The 12,239-nt window shown below is 38.1% G+C and overlaps 1 pseudogene across 2 annotated transcripts in view; it reads right to left on the bottom strand.

Moving 5' to 3' along the window:
- The window catches only part of LOC150084060 (lysophosphatidylserine lipase ABHD12 pseudogene), a 35,434-nt pseudogene extending 26,095 nt beyond the window's left edge, over window positions 1-9,339 (bottom strand). For both annotated transcript variants that reach the window (XR_016547045.1, XR_016547046.1), the window contains exon 1: window positions 9,172-9,339. The product of XR_016547045.1 is annotated as a lysophosphatidylserine lipase ABHD12 pseudogene, transcript variant X1 (transcript). The remainder of the gene's footprint in view (window positions 1-9,171) is intronic.
- Between the last annotated feature and the right edge of the window lie 2,900 nt (window positions 9,340-12,239).

The raw sequence follows: 12,239 nt of genomic DNA, 5'->3' as shown, positions 1-12,239 counted from the left end.
TGGTTGAAAAACAATTCTTTTTTATAAACGTGCTTTTTATGGTCTTTTTCCACAATGGTTAGGTTGGTCGGTCTCAGGCGAGGATTGCATGGTTTTTTGAAACTGGATATTTTTTCCAGCAAACAGCTAACCGATCGAAAAATACACACAATTACAGACACGATATACTGATGCCTCATAGCCTTATTTGCTTTGTCGCTCAACTCACACCTTTATAAATGTACGAAATGCTCTATCTGCTCTTTCGGCTGCAGAACGAAGGTTATATCTCAGTCCAGTCTTTACAAGACTGGAATGAGACATAACCAAACTTTTTAGGCACATCAGCAACTTAGGACATATTGCACCGCATAAAATATGTCTGTAAATTGCGGTGTTCTGTGGTCGAATTGCCGTTTGCTGGATGAAAAATCCGAGTTTCCAGGAGGAAAATTATGCTAACCTCGCCTAAGATCAACTAACTCAGCCCATAGAAATTTCTCGTGTCATTAGCGGGATTTCAACACTGGTCTTTTCCACTCTGTGTGGAGAGGACGGTGATTATACCAACTATGCTGCCCACGAGGGCCGGCAATGACTCGATGCTGAAGACTGAACGATTCAAAGCTTGAGCTATTTCTTTTCTCATTCAATCCAATTTCATGAAGCAGGATAAATAATGTTTTATTTAAATTCAATCGGCAAACATTTCTTCTTGCCTATTTTATTCCTTTTTCCTTTTGTATTAGAGACTATATAACAGTCTCTTTGATTTCCATATCGAAATAATTCTAGCGTTTAAAAACCAAATTTAATAAATATTCTAACTTTACGAAACCCTATTTTCAATATTCTACAGTTATGAAATACTATTTTCAATATTCTAAATGTATAACCGAACACGTTGTTCATCTATTTTCTTAAATATTAACTAAAATTAACAAATTTGCATATTGTTCGAAAAACTCGTATGAAACATATCTGTAGAAGGTGTGGCTATTAAACAAGGAGACTGCGCACGGCCACTACACACCAAGCTACACACAAATGCAATGGAAGACAAAACAGTGTTTTTGTTTTCCAAAAGGGTATACATTTGTCTTCCCCAGTCAATCCCCGCCCCAAATGTCAAAATCAAAAATGAAAACAATGCTTTTTGTTTTCTTTGATATTCAAGTAATTATTATGGCTGAATACGTCCCATCAAATCGAACTGTCAATAAAATATACTATATTGAAGTTCTGACAAAGCTGAGTGAAAAAACTGGAAGGAAGAGACCTCAATTGTGGAACGACAGTTGGATACTCCATCCAGCATACAACGCGCTCTCTGTTCGCCAGCTTCTGGTCAAAAAACAAATCCCTGTGTACATGCACCATATTCGCCAGACCTAGTCCCTTGTGACGTTTTCTCTTCCCTAAATTGAAAAGAACCCATTTTCAGTCTATTGAAGACATTCAGAAAAAAACAAAAACAAAAAACGATTGAAGTGTTAAAAGGGTTTACAGAAGATTACTTCCAGAAATGTTTCTGTGATTCGTAGAAACGGCTTGCACATACTGCTGAAGGCAGTAACGTGTAGGGTGTGAAATATTTAGTAGCTACACCTTGTATAATAACATTTATAAACTTAAAAACCTTTTCAGAAAATTCTAAATTTTTGGGATGGAGTTGCAACTCAATTTTTTTTTCATTATTATTTTTTAATTTCTTATTAATGTTAGGGAAAATATTATGAATATGCTAAACTTCGAGAAGAAATGCTCAATTCCTTGCTATTAAGTTTTAAAAAAATTTAAAAAGGCAGCTAAATCCCAAATTGTTTTTTGTTTTTCTTATTTATTTCGCACTGATCAGAAGTTACAAGTGGAGTTGCATTAATTAACACTTAATATTCACTTTTAAATATGTATTGATACATATTTTTTAACTTGTTATAGAGGATTTTGTTATAAAAATCCCGTTAAAACGAATACCGATTTAACGAAAAATTCACTACAATGAAATTATTTCCAACTCCCTCCGGCCATCTTCCGGATGACCCGTATTTTAATGGCACTGGCCTGCCTGTTCTTATCATTACTTAGATATCAATGGACAAGACGAAATAGTTCAGATTTAGCGAAGGGGGAAAGAGAAAGAAGAAAAAAAATGACTGCCCAACGCAGTCCTCCATCACAGTATAGTGAATTCGCTGTCGCTCATGTGGAAAGGTCCTGGGGTTTCAATGTTTGTTAATGTTCATTTAACTGAAAGTTAGATTATTTTAAGTTACCACATTTAAATGGTAATTACGTAATTTTTCATACGACTCTTAAATGCAGTTGATAATCAGCAATAATTATTACTTCTAGTCATATTTGAAAAAGAGAAATGAACATTAAGAAACATAATTTGAAGATTGCAGACGACATACTGGATGAAAATTTTTGTGGAAAAATATTTACTTTTTTCATATACAGTATTCTCAAAATAAAAGTTTCCTTTCTTAAAAAAATTCTCATTGATTTCTCTTTCATATCTATCATCGGCCGACATACATTTATTATTTTCAACGCAATTTTAATTTTGTATGTAAATAATGTTTTGTAATTGGACAGTTCTGAAAATTAAAATTTCCAGAATGGTGTTTTTATTCTAAATATGTTACCTTCCCCAATTCTGCGAAGATTCTTTTTTTTATCTTTCTTTTTCTTTTTTTTTTTTTTTTTTGTACAATGTAAGGATTTTTCATAAACTAGGGAAAGGGAAAATAAGTTTTTCCTTATTTTGAAAATTTTATTTAATTTATCTAAACAATAATTTGCGTCTTTAAAAAACAATAATAATAAAATGTACAAAACTCAATTAAAGTAAAAAAAAGTAAGAATATTAAAACAAATCTGAACCATGTTTATCATGCCAGATTTCTTGGAATAAATTCTGTCCACTGGTCTCATATTAACATCGGTTTTTGTTTCAATGCATTATAACAGAAGTCTCTCTTTTCAAAGACATGCAATAATCTGCCATTATGTTTGCGTTCTACTTTCCTTGGTATCTTCTTTCCATCTCTTTTAAATCATGGTGGAATCACTCACTGTTCCTTGCTGACAAAAACACAATTTTATAGTAAAAAAGGCCATCAGAAGTTCAAGAAATGAACCTTAAAGCTTATCATACGTCCTAACCTGTAAAATTAATTTTATTTATTATTTTATTTTTTATGAAAACTCCAAACACGAGAGATATTACAACCTACACTGTGCTGCCATTTTATTAGGTACACCCACCTAGTAGCGTGTTGAGCCTCCTTTAGCCTTCAAAACAACATGAATTCGCCTAGGCATGGATTGAGCAAGATGCTGAAAACGTTGTGCAGGAATGGAGCACCATGCAGAAATGAGTGTATAACGCAGTTCTTTGAGATTCAACGGAGGGGTGTAGGCCTGCAGCGAACAGCCCTTTCCAGCTCATCCCAAAGATGTTCAACAGGATTGAAATCCGCAGACTGAGCGGGCCACTTCAGCAAAGAAAAGTCATTGTCATGTTGCTGGAACCATTCCATAGCGATTCGGGCTTTGTGGACCGGCGCACATCTGACTGAGGATAAACTGATCGGATGTACTTGGTCAGCAACGATATTTAGGTACGATGTGGCATTCAGACGTGAATCTATGGGTATCAATAGACCCAACGTGTGCCAAGAAAACATTCCCTACACCATAACATATCTAGATATGTTGGATCGTTTCTGAGGCCAGGTGGCATCGTCGACATGTGTCATCTGACATTCCGAGCTCCTCTGCAATGTATTTTCTATAGTTTCTGGTGTTGATTACCTGGTCTTGGATGGCCAGCATGAATCCTTCAGTCTCGGGGAAGAGCGTCCCGCTTGTGAGCCATGCAATGTTATCGATGTGATCTTGATGGAGGTCATTGTAGTGTCTTCCATGGAGTGTCTTCTTTGCCCATCTTTCTAACTTCGTTTCTTGTACCGTCTGGACGGGAAGGGTTTCCTCGCTTAGGTTGAGTGGGGTATACCACTTATCTATCTTCCTTATGGCCTGGTGGAGTGGTTATTATTATTATTATTATCGGCGCATTATGGCCATGTTGCTCTTGCGCCGTAAAGCCCACACTCAAACATATTATTATTATTATTATTAGCCATATGGTGCAAGGAAGCCTGAGACTTATGCTGAGAGAGAGAGAGAGAGAGAGAGAGAGAGAGAGAGAGAGAGAGAGAGAGAAGTAGAAAGGAATCACCAAGAAAGAGAAGAATGATGATATCCAGCTCAGGACCATGGGTGTGCCAAGCCCATATTCACCAGATGTGAGCCCCTGGGTTTATTAGCAAGATGTGTGAGATCCGTATCTTTCAAATGTACTGAATATGCAACTGGAACAGAAGTAACCCCAGGGGCTCACATCTGGTGAGTATGGGCTTGGCACACCCAGGGTCCTAAGCTGGATATCATCATTCTTCTCTTTCTCTTGGTGATTCCTTCCTTCCTTCTCTCTCTCTCTCTCTCTCTCTCTCTCTCTCTCTCTCTCTCTCTCTCTCTCTCTCTCTCTCTCTCTCTCAGGGTAACTTGGGAATTTTTTTTTTTTAATTTTTTTTTTTTTATTATTTATTATTATTATTTTTTTTTTTTTTTTGCTGGTGCAGCATAAGCCTCAGGCTTCCTCGCACCATATAGCTAATAATAATAAATGTTCCCTTTTTTAAAGCCTAAGATCGCCTTTCAATTTTCGAGGAACAGAGTCTCCATTCATCTTGGTTCACGTATTGGAGCGCCTAAGCCATTAATCCAAAATAATTCTCCAATCGAAAACAGAATTTTCCTGAGAAAAGTATGGAATGAGCTCCTTCCCAAGGTATCTGTATCAAGAAAATGACATTTTTGAAAAGAGTAGGTTTGTAGCCTGTAGTCGATCCCACGATCTCCGTAGTCAGATCTCTTACAAAATCATTTTGCACGTCATTTTATGAATTGTTGCCCACGGAATATCTCGGAATTAGCATTAGCATTAGTAGTGGGAAATGGTGCAAGGAAGCAAGCTTATATAGCATCGGCCAACAAAAAAAAAAAAAAAAAATTACCATTTCACCTAGCCATTCCTTACAATACTTGGTCTAGATCTTCTTCAAATTTATTTAAGCTATCAACTTCCACAACAAGATTGACGTTTGTTCTACTAGGCAACCACCCGCTGGCTAAAGACAAACTTCCGTACATCTATTCTGCAACCGTCCTTCCTCAATTTTAATTTATGCTCCCTCATGTGTGTAGTCTGAACAAGAGGAAGAATCCCATCAGGGATTCTTCCTCTTGTTGAGGTGTTTAAAGCTTTGAATGGACTGAGCAAGGCTTTGAATGGATTGACCTTAAACACCTCAACCAAATCACCTCGCAGGTGTTTAGTCTCCTGACGCTGCAATCTGCAGAACTGAAGCCTTTCTTGGTAACTGCACCTCGTTGTTGCACTCACCAATCTCGTTGCCCTTCTCTGTACTCCTTCCAGCAGCTCTACATCCTTCCTAAAATGAGGCCCCCGGACCTGTATGGAGTAATCAAGGTGTGACCAATGCCTCATACAATGGGATAATCCCCTCCTTATCCTTGCTAGAAAAATTTCTGTATAGCATTGACAAAACCCCATGGGCTCTCCTGGCACCTGTCTGCACTGCTCAGAGAACTCCATATCTGATTGCACAATTTTCCCCAGGTCTTCTTCATTTTCCACTACCCTGAGGGTAGTACTACACAGTTGGTATGTTACTCTGGGGTTACTATTACCCAGGATACCATCATTCTTCTCTTTCTTGGTGATTCCCTTCTACGTAGGGGACCGGATTCAAAAGGGGTAAAGGGGCCTCGTTTATTTATGTTGAGACTTTGATGGCTCCCTCGATTGGGGGCTTTGGTGCGGCGCATCCAACGTACCCCCATTTGTATGCCCTGAAGACCCATATGCAGAATATCACAACACCGCTCCGGCACCAGCAGACGTGTCTGCTAATGCCAACGGCTACCGCAAAGCGAATTCGTCAACAGTAGCATCATCTGCCTGGAATTACAAAGCACCTATTTCTTTGAATTTCCTTATAATTTTGCGCAATCTATTTCGTGAAAGAAGTCCTTTTCTTCAGTTTTTAAAACGGTGATGCTACTGAACCTCATGAAGACATTATTATTGTTGTATTGCTGTTAGCTCTATACCATAAAATCACAACCTTTCATTTGCAGTTCCATGTTGAGTTTTATGTACTACTGGGTCGCGTATGCTTTTATTACATCTATGACAGTTAATTCGTGTAGGTCTTAGATGTAACAAAAGTCATGGTTGGTGAAGCACCAACACGCCATGGTGTCACTTTTTGGAACTTTTTTTGTCCCTTTCGTTTCTCCATGGCCTAGACCAGGGTTTGGTAATCAGCGACCCACGTGTAGCTCACGGGTAGTTTTTGTGCGGCTCCAGGTTGTCTGATCAATAAGATAAAAATGTTGCCCGTCTACGAATTTTAATAAACAAAAATTGCAGAAACATGTAACAAGAAAGACAACTGATAGCGTTGCTTAATCTAACGTAATCAATGCTATCAGTGTGATAAGTATTCACCACATAGCACTAATGATTAGAAGTAAACAAAAGCGGCACTCTTTAATATGGCATAGAAACACCCAAAGAAATCCAGAAATGTTGTTCCACAAAACACAGGACTTTCTACACACCTTTGTAAGTAAGCAGGACCTTTAATTAAGAAGCCAGTCTATGGAATTCTGTGCTAAAAGTGGTCCTGCAACTGTAAAAATAAATAAATAAATACATAATAATAATTTAATTGTCTTCTATTCATGAGTGATATGTGGTTATGTTGTTGTTTGTTATTTGGTTTTTAGGAGCATTAGCAACTAAGGCCATATTGCTCCGGGATATGCGGTGGTCATTCCCTGACCTTTATGCATCCTCCGTATTTGGTGGTGACGGGCTCGAACCCCGGTCTAATCAAGAAGTGTGTGCTACGTGATATGTGGTAGTTGCATTATTGGCCACGTGGCAACAAGGAAACGGAAGTTTGATGAAGGTGTGGTTTTCAGAGAAGACTCGACTAGTGAATACTCCTTAATTGAAAGTAAAATTGTTTATCTGCCAAAAACCTGTTTCGGTTACGAAACTATACAATACTGTCATTATGAGGGCGAACATAAAGACAAATTTAAGTGTCACACTGGTGAACTTAGAAAAAGTAGTCTTCAGTTTTAGAAGTTGGGAAACTATGCATTGAAATGAATCAGGTGTGTGTCCTGGCTATGCGGTGGCTGAAATCGTCGCAAGAATAGGGCCTTTTAGCGTCTCTAAATTTGTGAAACAATATATACTATGGTATATGTCTCCTTAGTTTATTCCCATTGCAAACAAGTGGGAGTTGCTCTCGCTTCTGAAAGCAGCCACCTCATGAGCAGAAATAACAGTTAAAGATGCGATCAACCTTGTTCGCGGTAGCTAAGGCGACAGGGTCTTTGATTGTTATCCCAATGCATGAAGTGGCTGCGTTCTGGAGCATAAGCAACAACTCCCACTTGTTTACATCGGCAATAAACTAAAGAAAGAAAAAATAAGAAAAAAGATCAAAGTTGTGACAGGAGAAGTGTGTCCATAAAAATAAAGGTTAACAAACATCACCCTCTCTGCTGGAACTTATGTAAGGATTAAGCTCTGGGCGAAATCATTTGATTGTTATCACTTGCAATAGTTAAAGTTTTTATCTTTGGAACTCGTCTGGCTTTTACAGTTTTCGAAAGACCAGTTGTTTAGTGCAATTTGAAAGATACCATTAAAATTGAACTGTTGTTCTGGGAAATACCCGCTTCTTTTGAAAATCAGCTCGACACAGCTGAAAAGTATAACAGGTGGTGGTGGGGGGGAGGTGGTTGGTTGTATCAAAGAAAGATGCCTCTGGTCTCCCAGCGCTTTTGGTCTGAACGTATTTTATGAGATATTCTATCCAAAAGTAGTTTAGCTAACAAGTCGTTGGTTGAACAATCGTCTGCAAAAGAGCCAATCGGTGTTCCAAAGCTGAATTGTATTTAATCGAGATCAGTAATTTCTTCCTATAAAATGGAACAACAACAAACTATTTAAGGTAAAAATATAGAGTTCTCCTTAAAATAAATACTCCAAACTTTTAGTACACTGCTCAGTCAATTGTATACATTTTTCAAATAAAATTGCTTTACATTCCTCTTACAAATACGCCGATGACGGGAATCGTCCAAGTCGTAACAGTAATATTTTGTTTAATTTTAACATCGAATTCAAAAATTTAAGCACAAATATGACAAATAAAGATTTATGAGAAATCTAAACCTAAAAATAAAACATACTGACTCCTTGAAACTTTATATTGCAACATCCTGTATATTCTTATTCTTGAACGTATGTGCGATGAATTCGTTGCGTTTTTGTTTTTCTTTCCTATGTCAAACGCAACTGCGTAAATCCCTCTTTCTTATTCTAAACACGTTCTAAGTCACAGATACGGTTAATAATCTTGAACTCAATTGCACCAGAGCCCTTGTTATTACAGAAAGGTGGTTGACACTGAGCATGATATTGGGAAATTATTATCAATATGAGCTTGCATGAGTGCGTATGTGCTGGTTAGCTAAATGAGTCTGCAATAAGCAAACCTGTAATGAAACCCAACAAGCACGACCTTCTTCACACAGTGGGAGGGGCGGGGACATTTTCCACCCTAAGCTTTACAACCACTATATGTCCTACCGCAAAAGCTTCAATCAGTTTTGGGTTTTTTTTTTTGTTAAAATTGCGTGCGCGATTTTTTTTTTTTTTTTTTTTTTTTCCAGCATGAATAGAACCAATCTTAATTTGGTTCGGTTTTTTTTAAAATAAATTTTAAACTATACTGGTTAGATTGGTATTCCAATAAAAACATAAAACTGCACGCGAAAAAAAAATATAAAAATAAAACCAGTATTCTTTCTCATATTTGTACGATTTTGACTAAATTAACCTTTATTGTGCATTGGAGTGTGTGCGCACGCGCGGAGTACATTGTTCTTACCCAATCTATTTCTGAAAGAACACAACAGGTCCGAACCAAGAATTTTATAACACTTTTATGTCTTGGAAATAACCAGTCAGGCAGACGAACTTTGCAATATAACAAAAGATCAACTTACCGTTTGTCTTCGTATGCGAAATTTTAATCGCTGAAGTTTATTTTTACGGACTTAAAAACACATCTTGTCGGTTGTGCACGCAGGAAACAGTTTATCTACCAGCTATGTGCCCGACCCTTATCCTTTTGAGTTATGAGGCCAATACTTGGCACCGTTTATGAGTGAAGGGCTGAAACCATTTGCTTTCATTAAAAGACACGCTGTAGACCTCATACGACGAGTGGCATGTCTGCCAGTTGCTTCATGGTAATTTCATTGGTCGGGCTTAAGCAACAGGAAAAACGGGTTTTTTTGGTTTATAAAGCACATGGATAGTTCATTCGTCATCTTCTATTGTTTACCATATGGCATTCCCTTAATTAATGATGAGGAAAGTCGCATTTCACTCAAGATTTTTAATAATAATTTAATAAAGTCGCAAATAAATAAAATAAAACAAACACAAACTTCAACATAATAGTTATATTTCTACGTAGTCACTAAACACATTTATACGATTGTCTATCGTATAAACATTGTGAAAACCAGTGATGTTCATCATTACCAACCTCTGCATCGTTAGTAAAATGTTTAGTCACTGAGCTGTTGTCTAAAAGGAACAAACGAATGGAAATCACCAGGGACAAGGTGAGGGGCATGGGAGGGAATGATCAAAAGTTTCCTCCCCAAATCATTAACGGTTTCTTGGATAGCATGCGCTGTATATGATCTTCGTTGTCACTGAACCTGCATTCTACATCTGAACAGCCCAAGCAGCGCTGAATCACCGATTAACTTGGGGATTCAATGCGCGGAAAACGGCATTGAATCCCCAAGTTATTTCAGACGTGTACAATAAGATGCAGCCATTTATGAATCTTCGGACTTTTAAACGTTATCTAACTTTCCAACTTAATGTCTCTCCTAATATCCCTAGCACAATATGGCCGCAGTTGCCCATGAGCCATTAAACACCAAACCAATGAAATCCTAATATTCCACTAGTTTCTTTTCCTTCCTTGTGATCCTTAATTTTTCCTTTCTTCTCACCACTTAAATTTTCTTCCTTTTTCAAACTATCTATTTTTATCCAACATTTTCTTCAATTATGTTACTTTCCCTTTTTGGGAAGTTAGTTACCTTATCAAATATGAGGTATTACAATAAAGTTCCCGGATTGGTGCAATAAAAAGAACACAGGGTGAACGAACTAAAAAATGGTTTTATTTTTACAACAATTAGATTTTTCTTTATGTCTTCAACATCCTGAAATCTCTTTCCTTTTAGGGCAGTTTTCAGCTTCGGAATAAAAGAGGAAGAAGTCCGCTGGTCCTTGATCGGAAGAGTAGAGTTGATGGTTGATCCGTACAATGACATGTTTCGTCAGAAATGCTTTCACAACAAGTGCGGAATGGGCGGGGCCATTGTCGTGCAATAAGAGCCAGCTGCCTTTCTCTCGAAATTGCGACCTAACTGGGAATGTGTTTCAATATTCTTTAACGCACCTGTACGTAGTACGCAACATTTACTCTCTCCCCTTCAGCTAAAAATTCCTTGTGAATCGCACCCTATTTGTCGAAAAACACGATCAGCACCGTCTTGATCCTGAACTGCTGTAAGAGAAACATTTTGGGCCTTGGTGATGATTTTGAAGTCCACTGCAAGGTCGACGCTTTGTCTCTGGGGTCATATTAACACCTAACACTCATCTCCAGTGACAATACAGTCAAAGAAATTAGGATTTTCTTGACAAGCCTGGATGAAGTCTTCGCATGATGACACTTTTTGTTGCTTCTGCAAATCTGTAAGACTGTGTGGCACAAATTTTGCACAGACCTTCCTGTTTCCTAAATCTTCATACAGAACTTTGAAGAATCGTCTCCTTATTCATATCTAACTCATCAGCGATCATTCTGAAGGTCAAACGACGATCTCTTGCCACAATTTCCTGAACTTCTGCAACTCCGTCCTCATTTCGAGAGGTTGAAGGGCGCCCACTCCTTGGGTCGTCGTAAACATCCTCACGTCCTTTTTTTTTTTTTTTTGAACCACTTTTACCATTCAAACACTGGTAAGACTTGACCTCTCATTACTATAAACAGTTTTTAACATTTCATACGTTTTTCCCAGTTTAAAGCAAAATCTGATTTGCGTTCCTTTCTCCATTGCAAATCGCGATACGGAACGTTAACGCTACCAACGAAACTAGTTGTTACATGCACATTGTCAGCCTACTGGACAATCTCTTCACCACCGGCGATAAGCGAGTGCATTGAACCACTGAGGCTAATTACGAGAGCATCACTGGACTTGGGAGTAATTCCATTGGATTGGAAAAGTGCCAATGTAATTCCAGTACATCTAAGAGTGAAGTGAGAAATTACCAGCCGGTCAGTCTAACTTTAGTAGTAGGGAAAATCATGGAGGCAATGATCAAGGGTGGAACTCAGGATCATTTAGATAGAAATGGAATTCTGAAGGATAACCAGAATGGTTTTAAAGGGAAAATCATGTTTAGCTAATCTGGTTAGCTGTTTTGACAGGGTCACTCAAGAGCTGGATTTGGGGAATAATTTCGACATAGTTTATTTGGATTTCAGCAAAGCATTTGACTCAGTCCCACATGAGCGTTTACTTTATAAGCTGGAACAGGTTGGAATCACAAGGAAAGTTCTTGGATAGCAGGATGGCCTCAAGGCAGGAGGCAGAGGGTTGTAATAAATGGCTATTCCTCAGACTGGATTCATGCAAGAAGTGGGGGTTTCCCAAGGATCAGTTTTGGGACTACTGTTGTTTTTGATTTTCAAAAATGACATCGATGAAGGGATAGAGGGTGTGATGTCTAAATTTGCAGATGATGTAAAGATTGGTAGAATAGTTAATGATCACCGCCAAGCAGAGCTTCTTCAGAGTGACTTAGATAGACTTCAGGGATGGTCAGAAAAATGGCAGCTATGCTTTAATCCAACAAGGTGTAAGGTATTACACTTGGGGAGCAGTAACCCCAAAATAACTTATACACTTGATGGAGTTGAAGGATAAAAGGGACTTAGGTGTTACGATACGGTCAGACACGAAGTTCCCCGAGC

Source organism: Mastigoproctus giganteus, chromosome 6, assembly GCF_048544385.1.
Source record: "Mastigoproctus giganteus isolate SK-2022 chromosome 6, ASM4854438v1, whole genome shotgun sequence".
Lineage (NCBI taxonomy): Eukaryota > Metazoa > Arthropoda > Arachnida > Uropygi > Thelyphonidae > Mastigoproctus > Mastigoproctus giganteus.
The sequence above is the reverse complement of the archived record's forward strand: the minus strand, read 5'-3'. Positions and strand labels throughout refer to the sequence as shown.